The 19300-nt window shown below is 48.3% G+C and overlaps 1 protein-coding gene across 3 annotated transcripts in view; it reads right to left on the bottom strand.

Annotated features, from left to right (window-relative positions):
• Positions 1-19300, bottom strand: part of LOC144177697 (uncharacterized) — a 60195-nt gene that overhangs the window by 23746 nt on the left and 17149 nt on the right. Inside the window, exon 2 of one of the 3 annotated variants that reach the window (XR_013323836.1) lies at positions 11017-11086. The exons of the other annotated variants lie outside the window; for them this stretch is intronic. The gene's annotated coding sequence lies outside the window, so the exon portion shown is untranslated. The remainder of the gene's footprint in view (positions 1-11016; positions 11087-19300) is intronic. 3 annotated transcript variants of the gene reach the window in all.

The following is a 19300-nucleotide window of genomic DNA, read 5'->3' as shown; positions in this document are numbered from 1 at the left end:
CAACGGCGGGAGGCTCCCTCCCCTTCAACCCGCCCCTGTTAGATTTAAGTTCCTCTATATAGCTCCCTCAGCGAGCTAAGGCCCAAATTTTAAAACCTTCCTTACCTTACTAAGGTCGCCTTAGAACTCGTAAGGAGGCCTTAGTTCGATTTTGGAACGTTCCCTACTGAGGCGTCCTTACGAAACGTTCCCTTGATGTCTCCTTACTGCAAGGTCGCTCGCGGGCTACCTTGATGCGACCTTACCCCGCTCTTTAAACTAGACGCACACTTCTCCGCAGCAGTTTGCTTTGCACACGCCTCGTTAAGCCGCGCGGAACGCTGGGAGCTCCGTCCGGCGGTGCTGCGGGAGGAACGCGACGGCTATGGCGTCCGAGTTTATTGCTTCGTGCGACAGCTGGGCCGACTTTGCACGGTTTTGCCTGCGGGTGGGCGACTTCATGTGCGGCGACGTGTACAGATATCCGTCGCTCACGATGAGGCAGCCGCGAGACCACCTCAACCCGATGGAGCTGTACAGCGACGACGAGTTTTCATTCCGCTACCGTTTCTCCAAGGCAGCAGTGATGAAAATGCTGGAGGAACTCTGCCTGCGCGAGAACTCGGACAGAAGGGGAGCCCCACTTCCGCCGCTGCTAAAGTTACTAGGCAGTTCCCCAAGACGTTAGGGGAACCCAAACGCAACGCGCTCGCGTGCGGCGAGTCCCCTACAGCCCACAACCTACTTGCGTTGCTCGGGTCGGCGCGGGTGTTGGGAACTTTAGGCTTCGCATCAGGGCGGATATTTGATCGCCGCTATCTGTGCAACTGCGAATGACAATCCCTAACGCAACTTTTCACCACATTATCATCCCCTTTCTCACATGTGAAAGTTTATTTCAGCTATAATTGCCGTTTTAAGCGATCGGTGACCAAGACATCTGCCGTAGCCTGTATCGATGCTGCCGCGCAGGTAGCGCCATCTGTCGGCCGCTCGTCGCACCGCGCGCCGCGATGACCGGTCGGACATGGGTCGGACCAAGGAAGCTCCGCGGCCGGTCAGCGTAGTGTTAGCAGCGCGGCAGATACCTGATCGCCGCTTCTAAATAAGCGCTTTCTCGCATGTGGAACTTCTTTTGACGGTTGACGGTGGTCGCGACCTCGTCAACGTTTCGCAGCCCACGGTCAGCAATGTGCTCTGGGAAGTTACGCAGGCGGTGTGCTTGCGCCTGTTCCCAAACTACGTGCGGCTGACAAACGCAACGAAGACGAAACGCTAATGACGCGGAGTTGTTTTACATTCCGCGGGCGCATGTTGGGCGTGCTGTTGTATTCGTCGCAAAGCCGCTTCCAAACTTGAGGTTTCGCTTGCAGCGACACGGCGTTGCTCTTCTTGCACTCCACAAAAGTTTTTGTTTTTTAGCGCCAGTTCTTGGAGAAGTTTTTTTTTTCTTCAGTGTAATCCACTTTTCCGGGCATGGTTATACTGGCGCTACGCTCGCACAAAACGTTGGCTCGCACGTTTTGACGCTAAATGCGATGTCGACAGAAATCAACGTGAGACTGTTGTTAGACTAGATTTGACTTACCACCAACTGTAGTAACCGACCGGTACAACTTATTTCAATAACTGCGCAATAAGCTAACAATAAATATATATGCCCATACAAATGTAAAACACGACAAATTGCCTGCCTATCACGGCTAATAAAGGCACATTTTAAGAACAAATTGCGCTTACCCTCGCACCCATGTGCACGAATGGCTTCCTTGACGGGAGTAAGGGCGCCCTTTGGTAAGGGAGGTTGAGGGACGCTTTAAAAATGAGGATCGGAGCTGCAAGGTCGCCTCACTGTAAGGAGCATGAAGGGCTCCTTCAGTAAGGTGAGGAAATGGGGTAAGGTAAGGAAGGTTTTAAAATTCGGGCCTAAGAGTTGCGCGACCCTTTTCAACGCGCCGCCGTGATGACGTCCCTCCGGTTATCCATGGCGCGCAGAGAAGCCCCCGCTACTGCTGCGCCGAAGGCGCCGACGCGGGCAGCCCCAACCCTCGCCCAGAAGCAGCAGTAGCAGCCACTGATCTCCACTAGAGTTGCTGGATGACGCTCCGAGCTCTTCGGCGCACGGCCGCCGGAAGTTCGAGCGCTCGTCCCGGAAGTCGGGCAAATGGCCGCCGTTCCAGCATAGCGCATGCTACGTATGGGCTGGTTTCGCGCGCATTCCGCCAAAAATGCCTGCTTGTTGCGCCGTCAACTGCACAAGCAGACCAGAGAAGTCGTCTGGGAAGACGTTCCACTTGGAAGTATTACAATATTCTGTATGACGTGCGTGATACGCAGCTAAACGCAAATGTCATATCAGTGTCGTTTTAAACAAAGCTTTCTACCTCTACCCCCCAAGGGTTCTTTCGCGACTGTTGGTGTCACCAGAAAACTCCAGCGAACAAATAAAAGAATTTACTGGCACCGCCGGGAATCGAACCTGGAACTAATAGACTAACAAAGCGAGAGCCCGTTGTCTTAACGATTCAGCTACGAGCCCACGCGAACACGGGAAGACAATGGTGTACTCACCAAGCACATCTACGGGTTTACCCCCTGACTTCTCGCTGAATGCCACGTGAAAGCGTCACATGACCACTGACGCCCGTCTAGCGGCCCTGTACGCACTTTGCTCATGTACTAAGAGTTACAAAAATTAAAGGAAGCTCACACCAATCCATGGAATCTCACTTTTAGTACGCCAATGTGCTAAAGCCTGTGGCCTCCAGTGTTCACGTAAAAAATCACAGCTCCGTGTCGTCCGCCCTCACGCCAAATCAAGGAATACATTCAAATACTCCTTGATGACCAGGCCATCACTTCAAACCCCAGCATCAAGATCCTGGGCCTACATTTCCAGGCCAACACCAAGAGTGACGTCTCCTTGCAGCGCCTCAAAAACAGCATTAATCTAATCATACACATGATCAGGCGAGTTGCCGCCAAGAAGCGAGGCCTAAAAGAATCCGGTACCTTTCGATTAATTGAAGCTTTTGTCCTCTCGACAGTTACTTACGACAAACCCCTATCTTCTTCTCGACGAGGAAGACAGAGATGCTTTATACAATGATTAGAAACGCGGTTGAGCAGGCCATTGGTCTTCTCATGAGTGCGTCCACGCTGAGGCTGCTTAGCACGGGCTCCACAACACGGTGGAAGAACTGATAGAAGGCCATCTTTCTAACCAGAAGGTCCGACTCAGAACTGCGGTGGGTAACCGCATGCTTCACCAGATTGGCTGGGCAGCCCAGAATGTCACTCCGCTTGACGTACTCCCAGACTCTTGGCGACTAAAACTAAAGATGCTCCCTTTGCTTAGAAATATGAACCCCTCACATGACGAGGGTCAACGAAAAGCACGGGCTCAAGCGCTAAACACCACCCTCGGTGGGGCTCATGCAGTTATCTACACAGACTTCTAACATCCAGGGCAGCAACACGCCATCATCGTGGCTACCTCCAGAACCAACCTCCTTGCGTGTACCTCGCTTATGACCCAACAAATGACGGCAGCAGAAGAGGCAGCCATCACCTTGGCTCTCACTCAACCAGGGGTTCGGAGGGTAGTCACCAATTCCCAGCAAGCCTACTGGAATTACCAGTCGGGTTGGGTGTCTTGACCTGCAATGTGCGTGCTAAAAAACCACTCCCCAAACGGTTCCATTCAGCTCATCTGGACACCGCCTCACGCTTCAATGGAGGGCAACAAATACGCCCACCCAACAAGCCTGCGCTTTTACCTCCCGTGCTATGGAGCTGCACGAGGACAGTCACCCGCTTGTCACGTCCAGGGAGATAATCCAGCATTATCGCCTTCTGAGACAGACCGTACCTTCGCCACACCCTGACCTTTCCAGAGAACAACAAACTACCCTACGGCTCATACAATCCGGGCTCCTTCCCACAGCCTACGAGTCTTCACGTAATGCATCCAAATCGCTACGACGCTGAATGTAAATTTTTCTCAGAAGTAGGAATACTCCGCCCCGTAATCGAGGTGTGCGACTTTAGCCCTGAGCACCCTCTTCTCTTTCCGTCAACTACACAACAAGAGCAATGGGAGATGCTGCTGTCCAGGCCCTCTCTACCTACCCAGCTTCAGCAGGTGGACAGAGCACAGGCCGCGCGGACTGCATATGGGCCCCACAGAAGAAGGAATCACTCCCCAAGGCTGCACTCTGGGCCGTTCAGAAATCTGAACAGAAGTATTTCTTCCTCCTCCTTCTAAGCCGCAAGTCTCGTCGCCTCCGTCCGCGGCGCAGAGAGGGGGAAGTCAGATCGTCTAACACCGGGTTGGGGCTTACCTTGATTTTATAAAAAAAGTTTCCACTCTGGCTACACCAATACAACTCAACCAAACACCGTTCATGCATCATGCATTGATTTAACCTTACCAAGAATATCTCTTTGAAGTAATAAATGGTGTGGTTAAGTGCAGTTCACTTCTCTCTGGTTTTACTATTTGTAGAGCGATGCGAGTGATTTTAAGTGACGTCGCATGAGTAATCGTTATGGGTGCCGTTTACAGCTTTGCTTTCCAACCACATTCACGGGGTGAATTGGAGCGATTTTTTTAAGCTGTGGCTCTTGTTACGCAGATTCCCTCGCTCTGAGCCGTATTTATACCGGCGTTGGGTGGCAAACTTGAGAAGGGACAAATGGGCTCCATCCCCAGGCAGCAGGCTCCGCAGTGACCACTTTACTGACAACTGTTTTGACAGAACGGGCGCACGAACTCGGCTACAGCCTTACGCCGTGCCCACGTTGGTTTCTTTCCCGAAGCATCTATAAAAGGTATAGTACGACATGGCTCGGCATTTTGGTATAGCTGCCCTGAAAAAAAAAAGAGTACTGTTCGGCCATCGCAGTTGGCTCGTTAGCGTTCGTATAACTTCCCCTGCAGTTGATGCTACGTTTATTAGACACTGAAATCACCTGCATGGGCGCTACCTTTTTTTCGTAGTATATTTGCAGAATTGCTTTAAAAATTCCGCCCTACAAATTAGCTCGGAGCACAATAAAATCTACATGGAGCTGTGAAAAGCTGTGAAACCATGTACTGTGAGCAATGAAACGCAATTGGAAAAAAATCTCCATTACGTTACCAAGCGCGAGGTCTTAAAATTTCAGTGCCTAATTTTTTCTTTCAATTTTTGAAATGCTGCTATCTTGATTAGGTATGTGTCTCAGTGGTGCCATGATAGCTGTCGATGCTAGGATTATAATTCCCAAACACACATATATGCTTCAATTCATACTGTAAAGGATTCCGATGTACTGACCTTCAAAGGTAAAACAGGAGCAAGCTGCGCACAGTCATTTTCTGGTATTTTTTTTTTTTGTCGGCACGTAGCAAACCTCAAATCGGTTCTTCTGTTTCAGGCAGCTTCCTCCGTGTTGATATAGAACTCGCTTAGCTGGTTGATTTTCGGATAGTCCAAGTCCTTTCACGGCTGTTAATTTATTGTTTTCGATTAATACAAGTCCCTTCACACGACTGTTAATTTATTGTGAGACGTGCATCTTAACACGAATCATAAAGTTCCCTCGCTAGCATAACTCCCGTCTGAGCTGCGTCGTCTGCTTTCAAACCATCTTCCTCCATGTTTCAAACCAACACCCAAGTGACATTTTCGTTCTCCTTCGAAATTAAATTCTGCTTCATATTAACGTCGCATGTTTCGGTATAGCATAACTGGCGATCTGAACGCTATGTGTATCGCCAAAATGAAATAAAGTGAGAATAAAATGCCAAAATGCGCCAATGGGGACGCTTATCAGCGGTTGAAAAGCGTAGCAGACGGCCGACTTCCGGGACGAGCCGTCGGACTTCCGGTGGCCGTGCGCGCGCCCGGCCGCCACAGCGGCGAAGCGCCATCCAGCAACTAAGTGGAGATCAGTGGCAGCAGCAGCGTGCGCGACATCGCAGAAATCCAGCGTAGCCGCCCATAGAGTTTCTTAGTAAGTATACTAGAGAGGAAACTGCGCCTTGTAAGCCATGTCGTCACGGGGGTTCATGGGAATACATCGTTTTTGGCTTGGGCTTGGCATGACAACTGGATTCTTAAGCGGTTTTGGGGATTAGCTTTCTTCACTACGCATTCACACCTTTACGAGCTACAAGGAAGCCGAAATCCTCCCGTTTCTGTCGTAGCTGTGTTCAGAGAAACCGCACGAAATGAGTGATCCCGCCTGACGTTGCTCATGCCGCAGTCCGAAGGACGTATGACTGAGCGAGTAATATGCCGCCGCGAAATTTGCAGCCGATGAAAAGAAGAAACAAATCGTACTTCGACGAAGACAAGATACGGCAGATACGGGCGCATGTATGCGTCTTATCTTGTAATCGCCCACGACTGTTTAACACCACGTTTTCATTTTTCTTGTTAAACTAGCAGGCGGGCGCGGTGCACCGGGTCAGCACGAAGGCAACGTTTTCAGAGGCACGCTCAAAAAAACTTTCGAAACTCTTCAAACAACTTATTTTTTTAAATAATGGTAAAATGAATAAAATCACAGTCTCTAATAAGTTACCCCCCAAATAATAACATTGTTCGTAACTAATTGGCCTGCGGAGTAGCAGGCACAACCGTTCCGGCAAAAATACGCTTTACTTCTTTTTTTTTCTTAGTTTTAAAACAGCCTGTTTTTATTTTCCGCTTACATAATTGAACACTATTCTTCTCGTTTTTGTGGCACTTTGTTTAAATTTGCGGTGACTAAAACATTTCAATCCAAGCCAATGATAAAACTAAGGCAAGCGCGATGTATAATGGCGGTCCATGACGACACAGACGACCTTGATGTGAGCCGCACAGACGCTAGCGCCAGATTCCTCTCTAGTGTAGCCGCCGTAAGGCGCCGCCGACCGAAGCGCCCCTACCGCGCGTCGGCCCCCGTCGGAAGCGTTGCGGCGCGGCTCCTACATGCGCGACGGGCAGCTTTCCCGCAACAATCCGGATAACAAGACGGCGGGTGGTCGCGCAACTCTTTGCTCCCTGCGGGAGCTATATAGAGGAACTCCAGCCCCTGTAAGGCCAGTGCACCCTCAATCGGTAGGTCCGGGAACTGGTTCCAAGGCCGCCTGCGTGTCACACGACCCACAGAAGACTTAAGAAAAAGCTCGAACTACAACAGCTCCGCTGTTGTGCGGCATACAAAAAAATAAATAGTGCCCTTCCACTATGGGAAGATGGATGACCTGGGAAGCATCACTGCGAGCCGGCCTAGTTGGAACTGATTCATTTTGAAGGTAATAGCGCACATAAACGGGGACAAAAACTAACAAACGGACAAGCGCCTTCTATCAACTGAGTGATTTATTAGAAAAAACACAGACTTTTATACCCGACAACCCTGCGCAGATCAGTACAAGAACCCATCAACAGTACACATAGAAAAAAAAGTGTACACTCATCAATTCCCACCAACGATGATAGTAGCGAGAGTTCCTTATCTAACAATGTTATTGAGGGATGGCTTACACAATCTTCTTTTTGTTGGGAAAAAGCAGGCCCAGAGAGTAACGGTCCAAGGTTTCTGTAATACCTTACGTGCATGGACTCTCCCATAGAATCAAGAAGGTGGCAGAAAATTACGATGCAAAGGTGGTGTTCTCTGCACAGAACAAAATAGGAAGTATGTGTTCCATGGTCAAACAAAAGTATGAAAAAGAAGGAAAGAATGAAGGCAAGAATGAGTGTACTGTAAGACATGGGAAGCAATTTGTTGATTGTATAAAAGATATCGTATATCGCATATCAGTGACGTGCGGTCATGTGTATGTCGGTGAGACTGGAAGGTGTATAAATATAAGACTGAGAGAACACTTATCTAGTTTAAAAGGACGCCCGTGCACACATTTGGCCTTACATTGCAACGCGTGTGGATGTACACCATGCTTCGACAACACTGTCATTTTGTTCAAGCATCACCATAAAACGTCAAGAAAGATCGTTGAGGCATTCCATATTTCCCACCAAAAAGAAGATTGTGTAAGCCATCCCTCAATAACACTGTTAGATAAGGAACTCTCGCTACTATCATCGTTGGTGTGAATTGATGAGTGTACACGTTTTTTGCCATGTGCGCCATTGATGAGTTCTTGTACTGATCTAAGCAGGGTTGTAGGGTATAAAAGTCTGTTTTTTCTATAAATCACTCAGTTGATAGAAGGCGCTTGTCCGTGTGTTCCTTTCTTTGTCCCCGTTTCTGTGCGCTATTACCTTCAAAATGACCTGGGAAGTTGGATGCAGTCCACGGAGTGCTCGAAAGAACATACTTGTTCCTAATTTTTCACTGAGCACACTTCCTAGCTTAGTGAAATTTGGAAGGATCCGAGCTACAGTTTTGCGGAAATTCGTGGAGCTGTCCGTTTTACTCCCGTGTCGTAGGCATCTGACTGTTCGTGTAACACACCAACGCAATCCGCTCGACCACTGAGACGACACCGGACAAGTCGCAGTGGCCGTTCGACGTCTACGTTTAAACCTCCTGCCAGCACAACGGACCTGTTATCGGTAACGGCACGAAACATCGCGTGCACGCTCCCGCCCCCCTCCCAACCCGTGCACGCTTGGAACCCGTTACGTGCGCGGGCTTAGAAATGAAAAAGATAGTAGAACATTCGCTCTAAAAGCATTTTAAGCCGAACAAGTAATATTACCGATCGTCGGAGTTCCAAGCAGGCAAGTTGCCATTCATTCGGTAGAGATTTGAAGCTGATTGATTGTGGGGTTTAACGCACCGACGCAACGCAGGCGATGAGGCGCGCCGTAGTGGAGGGCTCCGGATTAATTTTGACCACCTGGGGATCTTTATCGTGCGCCGAAATCTCGTACACACGGGCGTTTTTGCTTTTTGCCTCCATCAGAAAAGCGGCCGCCGTGGCCGGGAATCGAACCCGCGACCTCGTGCTCAGCAGCGCAACGCCTTAGCCACTGAGGAGATTTGAAGCTACTCGACGAGATGGAACTAGAGGACGCAACGGTGGCGGCAGCGGCTTTCTATTGTTTTCCCGCGTATTCGGACTTCTGTTCGGGCCGGCACCTTTTCAGTTCCCGCTCTTCCTCCAAGCGAACTACATGCGTCCGTCCCACAGCGAGTTAAAGCTGGGAGGTGTCCAGCTTTACTCTAGTGGACAAAGGTGACTGTCCTTTCCCACCCCCGTCGTAGGCATCTTTCTGTCTGCGTAGCACACCCACCCAGACCGAAACCGCTCGATTACGGAGGCCAGCTCACAGAAAGCATTGAGCCACCAGAGTTCCAGTTTAAATCTGTATACAGCACAACGGGAATAATGGGTAGCGGCATGCAGCCAAGCCGTGCGTGCACGCCACACTTCTCTACCCCCACCCCCTTCTCAACTCCTTCACGCATTATACCGGCAACCGGTGATGGGCACATACTTATAGGCGTGAAATGCACCGGCGAAAATGTCGCTCGGAAAGCTCTTCAACTTAAAATATGGGCTGACGCGTGCACGTTCCTATCGGAAAAGTGGCTATTCAATTGACACTTAGTCGGCGAGGTGGAATTTGATTGACTGAGGCGGCTTTCAAGGCCAGGGCGGCGGCGTCTTTCGGTCATTTTTACGCCAATTCGCACTTGTGTTGCATGTGTGTTCTTCGCAATCACCTGATAATGGCGCTAACACCGTTGCCAGTCGATAGCGCAACTTGTGAACAAGGCCGTGGTGGTGGCGAGGGGCATAGAGTTGTGAAAGAGGTCTCGGCGGTTGCAAGGAGGACCCCGGAGCGGCGCCGAGTGAAGAGGCTTTACCGCCTGGTGGTGGGCTAGTTCGTTGTACATCGTCGGCTGGATTGCGCTGGGTTCAACACAAACGGAATAAAAAGTGTATGTGTCCTTTTTAATCCGTCTTGTGTTAGAACCAGCGCAATCCAACCAACGGCTTTACCGAAATAAAAACTCGAGGTTTAGACATATACTTCTTCGCAGTAATAATTGATTAACCGGTATGTGAAGGTGCTGAGTGCATCTGCTTGCGCCTGCAGTATTCACGGGAAACAGCCAGCCATCGCCTCCTAGTCTAATGTTCGCGAGCAGCTGTCGCCATTCTAGAACCAGTTGCCTTGTCAGCTGCCCCACGCGCCGACATGCACTCGGGCAAAGGCCACGGCGCAAGATGTTCTCTTTCACGTGGCCGCTATCTGAGCAGCAAGAGAATCCACTGAAACTGTAAGGCCCCCCTTTTATAACTAAATTACCGGCGTAACCGGGACTTCTCGAATAAAAATTTGAAGTAGAAAAAGAAATTTAACCGAATCATTCGTACTATTCTGGATCTGGATGCGGAACTTCGATTAAAAAATTGGCTCCAATCCAGGCTGTGAAGGTGGTTGGAAAGCAAAGCTTTAAACTACACCCACAACAATTGCCTATGCGACGTCACTTGAATTCACACACGTGGCTCTGCAAAGAGTGAAACCAGAGATTCTGCCAGCCGTTACCTGGAATTCGCGGTGGCGCGGTCCCGAACGTAGCAGCGTGGGCCACGGCCGGGCTAGAGAGGCGGACGCCGCCGCTGTTACCCGGCCGTGCGTCTGAAGAAAGAAAATGGAGAGGAGCGTCTTTCGAAGGGTGAGACAGCGGAACCTAGCCATCGTGATGTGCTACCTCGGTGTGCTACCACCGCACGCCACAATCCCAGACACCGAAACAATTCGGCATGTGAGCTCTGCGATTCCCAGTTATACCGATTTAAACTCGTCAGTCGAAGTTGGGATATTGAGGGAAAGCTGAGGGAACTTTCATAATCGCTATTTATCGCAACCAATTTCGCCTTTCGCCTTTTGTAATACCTCTTGAAACACACCCGAATTGGTATTCACGAATTTAGAAAACGGAGTCCAATTCGTGGCAAGCAGTGCGCAAAAGGTAGCGTTTCTCTAGCGGCCAGATGTCTGTATGTGGTCTCTACATTTTTTTACCCGCCCTGCAAGCCAATCCTTAACGTATCAGTGCCGTACGACCACTTACTTCCGTCGGTTCCGGGTTACCCAGGAGGTGCTGCCGAACAAGTCGATCAAGGAGCGCAACGGGCGTGAAGCTGCGCCAAAAGCAATGATGGCGAAAAAAAATGGCTTACATATCCAAGCAAATAACCCATTACTGGAAGGTGGTTCAATTTTACATCAAACGACTGGGTTCACCGGGCCTTAAGTCCGATCTTCTAGCTCCTTATCCTTTACGCTCCGCATGACCCATCGTCTGACACTCGCGAGTACTGCTAAGACCGTGCACTGGTAATTTTAGATTCACATTACCAACCTCGCTAAGGGGCGAAAAAAATATCTATAGGCGGCAATTTTTTTTCTCCCCGATACCTCTTGTTGCGGACTTCGCTGTGCAATGGGACGCAAGGAGCGCTATACTAGTGCGCATCACATAAAGACAAGTAAGTAACTTCACCTGGATGTCAATATGCTCGCGCTATCCGCCAGGTGGCGGCAGCAAACTTGGAATAGAAAAGGCATCACTGTAGCATCCAAGCCAGGCCGTACCTCTAGTCAAGAAAGATGCCCAGGTTCAAACCACGTCGCAGAGAGTATTTGCCGGAAAAGAGAGCTCTCAGAACTTCTTCCGATTTCATGAATAAAAATAGCATAACCAAATAATTCCCAGCCAACGACTGCACCGATGCGTCCGCTGAGCCGCGGTGAATCTTCAAAAATTTGCCGAGGTATTTGAAATGCGCAGCCATGAGCTTAAGTTTACGGACCATGGGAGCGATGACCAAAACTAACCGCTGCGCCGTCTGGTTGCTCGGCGCCTGCTGTCGAGACCACGTACAGCCTCCCAAATTTTTATTAATATGGCGGGAGCGACGACCGACCGGCATGTCAGCGCCCTTGAGCAACGAAATAGCCGAGGGTACGCGCACGCGCATAGGGCTATCTGCTGAATGATTGTCGTCTGCTACGCTGTTGCCTTGATAGTGGTACACCCACTGCCACTGCGTCGGAATGACTGTGCCCCACGCTTCTTAGCTACCTTTGGCGGTAGCGAAACGGCCTTGCAAGATGAGAAAAAAAATTACGCCCGCCTCCCCTCGCGGGAACCCTGGTGTGATGCGACGCTGAAGGGGGTTCCATTGTGCGTTTCGGTTGGGTCGATTACTCGAATTGCGTGAGCAATCGTCCGGTAATGCGAGAGAGAGAGAGAGAGAGAGAGAGAGAGAGAGGGAGAGAGGAGAGAGGAGAGAGGAGAGAGGAGAGAGGAGAGAGAGAGAGAGAGAGAGAGAGAGAGAGAGAGAGAGAGAGAGAGAGAGAGAGAGAGAGAGAGAGAGAGCAAACGTAGCGCGGACAACCGTCGACTGAGAGGCCGGCCGGAGCGCGGCACTCCGCTTATATGCGCAGCGCGCCCGAAGGAGAGGAGACCGCGGATAGAGAGGGCGCTGCACATGCACATACGCACAGCGCGCTTGCGCCGCGCGCAGCGCCACCCACCGGCGGAGTGAGAGAGCGCGCCGCACAGCGCGCGCCACAGATGTTGGGGGAGAGGGCGCGCTATCACGGCGAGGTGAGAGGGGGTGAGCGGAGGAGAGACACAGCTGTGCGGACGCGGACAAAGACGACGCATGGAGGGCAGGGCCGCCGGCAAGAGATGCTCCTCTCAGCGTCGCATCTAAAAAAAGGGTGTGTGCGTGTGTGGCCGCGAGAAGAACAGCGGAGCAGACGACGCTCCCACAACCGATAGGTCTATGCGCGTGCGCGCACCATCGCCTATTTTGCCGGTGAACTCCGAGATAAGGCACTGTCATGCCGATCGGTCGTTGTTCCCGCTATATTATTAAAACTTTGGGAGGCTGTACAGTGCAGGCGCTGGCTATCAGTGTAGCACACTACTGTCGTTCGCTTTTAAGTGCGAATGCACTTCTTAAGCGACCCTGAACCTGCGTCCACCGGCGATGTCCGCATAGCATACCCACGTGGGAGATTGGCCAGGAATCTCCTCGTCTTCCTTGGCAACGGGGGGAGATGGGCGCGCGCTGCCTGGCCGCTGACATAGCACATACCCACGTGGGGGATCGGCCAGGAATCGGGCGTGAGAAGGGCTAATGCACCCGCTTAAAGGAGTACTGACACGAAATTTCAAAGTTGAGATCCGCTCTAGCAATTAAGTACAACGACAACACAAATAGGTGTCTGTGAATAAATGCATCTTTCTTTCTTTGTAGTTGTGTGTGTGTGTGTGATCTCTCTTTCGCGAACATTACCGAACCGCGCAAATTCAACTCGTGCATTCGCACTTTCACATTCTTCCCCTCGGGGAAATGCGGGCAATTTTTTCGAGTTTCCCTCACGCCCCGATAAATCGGTGTCAGGGGAACCCCGCTGGCCTTTTCCGCGCCCCAAAGCACCTTCTGCGGAAACAGCATACTCGCGTAACCGTCAATAGAAAGTTTTCATGTAGCGTTTTCAGCCCTAAGCAAAGTGTTACCGTACGCTATTCCCTTGCCTCGGAGGCCCTGCGCTTGTGGAGTACGCAGAGTTGGTTTTGTGTATAGCGGACGTAAAACGAACGCACGCTATTTCACCATGCGTACGCTACGGCCATTGCGTGTTCCTTTGATTCAACACGGCGGCAGGTAGAGCGGAGCTCCTCAACGTTTTTGTTCTTCTCTGAGCAGTAATTTGCATCTTATAAAACATGTTCTTTGGTGCCGTCTTAAATAGCTTCCGTGGTTTGCAAGTTGCTATCGCGGTGAGCGAAACTAACGTGGCATCGCTTTCTGTCCGAACAAAACTCCTGCAGGCCGGTGTCCGATCATGTGTGTGTGCTGTTGAGTTACCCTCACGGTGGAAGGCGGTTGCTGGTGGTGCCGTTGTACTATCGTAATACATTGAAACACGAACAACGAGGGCGTGGCTTTCAGCACATGCGGCGCGTTCTGGCGACTGGCCGCGTCTGCTAGTGCGAACAAGTTACAAGAGTTGGTGACAACCTTGATATAGAAACACCATAGTCTTCCCATCGTTTTTTGGGCGCTCAGCACGAAATTAAAGAAAGTAATATAGCTGCGGGCCCAGTTTTCACTCAGCGTAGCAACTATGTTACATGACGATCGCGTGGGCGGGCGCCAAATACGGCTGCAAGACAAACCAAACCACCCACACGTCGAACGTTGGTCTTTACATATCAAGGTTGCACACGAACTCCCGTAACTTGTTAGCACTGCGCATACGCGGCCCGTCGTCAGGATTCGCCGTATGTGCTGAAAGCCACGCGCTCCGTCGTTCGTATTTGGATTTATCACTTTAGTACAATGGCACCACCAGCCACCGTGGTCTACAGAGCCCGTAGGACCCTATTATTGGTTCTTAATTCGCCATGAACTGCGAATTCACCGAAACCCTTGTCTGATTGGCTTTCAGTTTTTGTCACGTGCTTCCGGCTGACAAAGCGGTTGTGCGGGCTTTCTTCATTTTTACGTTTCATGACTTACTAGCGCAGTTTTGAAGTTTGCATTATTAACGCGATAGCGTTATTATGCCCATTTTTCGATTTTCCCGTGCCCCCTAGCCATCTGCTATTAGCCGTGATCATGAAGCGTACGCGGAAATACATCATCGCGGCCATCCGGAAGCTACGACGGAGGCAGGTAGAAGCGAAGGCCGGCCTGAATCTTAAATACGCGCAGCATCAGTTGAATTCAGATTTTGGCAGCAGCAGTGGCGGCGACGAGACACGCTTCCTAAGTCGCATCTGCCCTATTTTGCAGCCTGTTTGCCGGTTACCATCTTCGGGTTCCTGCTGCATCACCTGCCTACGTGGTCAAATCCACGTGCGCCTGCGCCGCTGCCCTGCACGTGTGCGTCTGAGCGTTGGCCCAACAGACCCTCTGAGCCTGCGCTGCCTGCTGGCTGCTGCACCTGCGCGGCTCTCGTCACCCCCAAGCGGAGTCTTAAAGGAGCACCCACGGCAAACCGGCTTCATTTGGCAGCAGCAGTGGCGGCGACGAGACACGCTTCCTAAGTCGCATCTGCCCTATTTTGCAGGTTGGTTGCGTAACAATTCCAACTGTTGGTTATTGTTTTGCTGCGACTGTTGCTGCCCAGCGTTTGTGGCGTTTTGGTGCTCATTTTTTGTGGTGCAATGCCTACTAATGCTGAGCTAGCTCAGAAGATTGCGTCCCTTGAGGCGTTGCTTGATGATAAGCTAGATGGTATGCTAGATGCGCTTGCCGAAAAGTTTAGGACGAAGTTAGAAAACCTGGGACTCGGCGAACACGTTAAGCTATCTGAGACTGTTGACTTCCTAAGTACGGAATATGACTTGATGAAGGCGAAACAGGCGGAGCTGATTGCGTCAAATAACGAGCTTTCGGCACGCAACGCTGCTCTCGAAAAAAGGGTGGGCGAACTAGAACAATACTCGAGACTGAACAACATTGAGATCAAGGGCGTTCCTGTGACGGAAGGTGAAAACTGCCATGAGATCTTACAGACCATGGCAAACGCCATTGAGTGCCCTGTTGAGGTAACGGACATTGACGTCGTGCATCGCGTCCCAACAATGTCGAAAAATAAAAATGAAAAAAAACATAATCGTTCGTTTTTGCTCGCGTGAAAAAAAGAATGACTTCCTCCGGAAGGCGCGCAAGGCAAGGCTGTGCACTAGCAACATTGGTTTTTCTGGAAACACCGATGTGCCTGTCTTCGTTAACGAGCATCTGACTTTTGAAAACTAGAAGCTTTTTTCCAAGGCCCTATCTCTTAAGAAAGAGCACCACTGGCAATTCCTATGGACGGACAACTGTCGCATAAAGGCCCGAAAAACCGAGGACAGCAAGGTCTTTCGCATTGACACAGAGAGGGACTTGAGGGTTTTCTCATAATCCTCAGGCTTGTATCTTTCTGAGCTATTGCTGGCAAACTGCAACCAATGGCTTTGCTGTCACCCGATGATGCAAAAATCCGTCTTTCTAACAACAAGCGGTCTTTAATCCATTTTAATGCACGAAGCCTAAAGAAGAACCTCGACATAATCAATAGTTTCATAGCTTCACTGAACCATTCTTTCTCGTTCATATGCATATCAGAAACTTGGCCTTCTGATTCTGACAGCAATATGCACAGTTTTCCATCATATCAATCAGAGTATTGTCATCGAGCTTCAGATAGCCATGGAGGAACAGCAGTTTTCATATCGCCTAATATCTCGTACACACGTAGACATGATCTGTCCTTCACTACTAATCATTGCGAATCGGTGTGGATAGAAACGGATAGGTCACTACTTCCCTATAACAATAAAAAGTTCGTCATTGGTTGCATCTATCGTTCCCCTTCGTCCTCTCTCACTGAATTCCTGCTTAACCTTGATATTATTCTTAACCAGCTAGCATTCGAAAATAAGGACGTTCTGTTAGTTGGTGACATAAACATTAACTTACTTGACACCGAATCTAACTGGTCTACAGCTTACACAGATTGCTTTACTGGGTTTGGATTCGAATCTCTGATACATTCACCCACCAGATGCGTGCGCAATGCTCCCTGCACTTTATTAGACCATGCACTATCTAACCTATCACCCCAACCTTTCCCAGCCGTTCTTGACTCAGATATCACCGATCATTTTCCTATTTTGCTTATTTTTGACGCGGACGTGCCTGAAAAATGCAGTTCTCATTTCACATCCGTATTTGATTCGGTAAAATTTATAGAAGCTATCAGGGCGACTGACTGGCGTACCATTAACTCTATGGATGATGCAGAACTAGCACTGCAGCACTTTTCTTCTGCGTTTTTAATAGCTGTGTCATCTAGCACTACTACTGTTAAATGTAAAAAACGATTCAGCTACCCTAATAATCCTTGGATTACTAATGGACTTTTAGAAAGCATGCGAAAGAAAGATAATTTCTACAAGAAAACCAAAAGGCAGCCCTTTAATTCCAATTTATCTAAGCGTTACAAAAAATACTGCTCGCTCCTGAACATTCTTTTAAAACAGGCAAAAAAACGTTATTATGTGAATGAATTTGCTAAACACGAAAATAACCCAAAAAAACAATGGAATCTATTTGATACCTTTCTTAACACGACTACAGTTAATGCCTCAATACGAAAAATTACCTACAATGGAGCAAACCTAAATAAACCTACTGACATTGCCGATGCTTTTTGCGATTATTTTTCCTCTGTCTACAATAACACCCTCCAGTCTGTGAATGCGCAACATGGTATGCGCCGTGCTAGCCAATCTTTCTTTTTATTCCCAGTTACACCAGAAGAAGCCCGGTCTACGCTTGGTACACTAAAAAACAGGAGCCCAGGCCTAGATAACATTTCTATTCGTCATTTGAAGTTAGTTGTCGATTTAATCGTAAATACACTTACCCATATAATAAATCTTGTATTTAGGTCTGGAACGTTCCCATCTTCTTTAAAAAAAGCAAAAGTGATACCCATTTTCAAAAAAGGTGATCGATTATTACTATCTAACTACCGCCCCATTTCCATTCTCTCCTGTCTAAGTAAACTAATTGAACAGCTGTTTTCCAAACGTCTTAATAGCTACCTAACTAAGTTTAATATACTAAACCCTTGTCAATTCGGTTTTCGGTCTGGACGTTCCACTAACATAGCTTTGCTTTCGTTAACTGACTTTATTAAGAAATCTATTGACTCTGGAAATTTCGTGGGGTCTGTTTTTTTAGACTTTACTAAATCACTTGATACCATTAATCACGAAATCTTGTTTAATAAATTAGAAACGTATGGCATAACCAGACCGGCATTATCATTTTTGAAAAGTTACTTACTAAACAGAAAATACACTGTATATGTTGCTGATACTTTCTCTGAAACGAGAACATTTAATCAAGGTGTTCCCCAGGGATCAATCTTAGGTCCTTTACTTTTTATTTTATATATTAACGACCTTCCCGATTGCATTAATCCCTCTCATTGCGTTTTGTATGCGGATGATACTACAATATCATTATCTAATAAATCAATAATTTGCCTTACCTCTAACTTGAATGCAGTGCTTAACAATGTTATAAACTGGTGCCGTGACAATTGCCTAATTATTAACCCGGAAAAAACTAAATTTATGGTATTCAGGTCCCATCAGAAAACTATCACTATTTTTCCTGAACTAAAACTTGGGCCTCATTTAATTGCACCATGTGACCGCGTTACATTCCTTGGCATTCATCTCGACCCTAACCTTACATATAAATCGTACTTTTCTAATCTTAAGCAAAAAACCGCTTTTGGCATACGAGCTTTGATCAAAGCTCGGCGCTTTTTTCCTCAACATGCTTTGTTGTCTTTATATTTTGCTTTTGTTCACAGTCATTTCATTATGGCATTGTTTCATGGGGCAACGCGTACCCTTCACACGTTTCATCGGTTCAACATATTCAAAATCAGTGTATTCGGATTATAACGTTCAGTTCATGTCGTTCTTCTGCTTCAGGCCTTCTACGTCAGAATAACATACTGTCAATTAATGCAGTATTTCACTATAACCTGGGAGTATTTTTTTTTACAAATTATTGTACTCTTACCATTCTTATGATTTCATTGATCTTGTTAGTTTACGAAGCAAAACCTTAACCAGATTTTCAAGTAATAATAATTTCTTGTTACCACCTGTTCGAACTAATTACGGTAAGAAAACATCTTGTTTCGCAGCTATCACATTGTGGAATAATTTGCCTGTTACGGTTAAATCGTCGTCTTCTATTACATGCTTTAAAAACAATCTTAGAGAGTTTCTTCTGGTTTAATTACAATCCTGCTTTTGTTCGTATTTATGAGTTACATTTCTGTTTGCTTGTGCCGTTATTTCTTTTACGTTACTTCACATTGTATAACTTTTTGTTTATATATATTAGGCTTACTGTTGAGTGCATAGATTAACTTCACTTGTCTTTTACTATTATGATGAGATGATACGCCCATTTGCTGCTTTCAAACATTTGTTTGTGTATTCATCATCAAGGGTCCCCTTACAGTCTGTCGACTATGGGACCCTTGTCTGTATAATATTATGTATGTATTCTTTTTATAAAATAAACTTTCACTTTCACTTTCAAATGTGGAAAGGAAGACAGTGATTGTACCGTCGTCATAAAAGAGAAGATACGCGAATTCAGCAGGCGCCGCGCTTTCTACGCTGTGTCGGTGGTAGAATGTTCCGCAGACCGTCGCCAGTCGGGCCCGCAACCGACGCCGTTACACCAAAGCGGCGCCAACATTGTGTCACATAACCAAAATAGGAGCAGAAGGTTATCGGCTGTGTC

Source organism: Haemaphysalis longicornis, unplaced genomic scaffold (genome assembly GCF_048455015.1).
Source record: "Haemaphysalis longicornis isolate Haplotype H1 unplaced genomic scaffold, Haemaphysalis longicornis Haplotype H1 scaffold_1, whole genome shotgun sequence".
In the NCBI taxonomy this organism is placed as follows: Eukaryota; Metazoa; Arthropoda; class Arachnida; order Ixodida; family Ixodidae; genus Haemaphysalis; species Haemaphysalis longicornis.
Note: the sequence above shows the minus strand (reverse complement) of the source record. Positions and strands in the feature narration are given on the sequence as shown.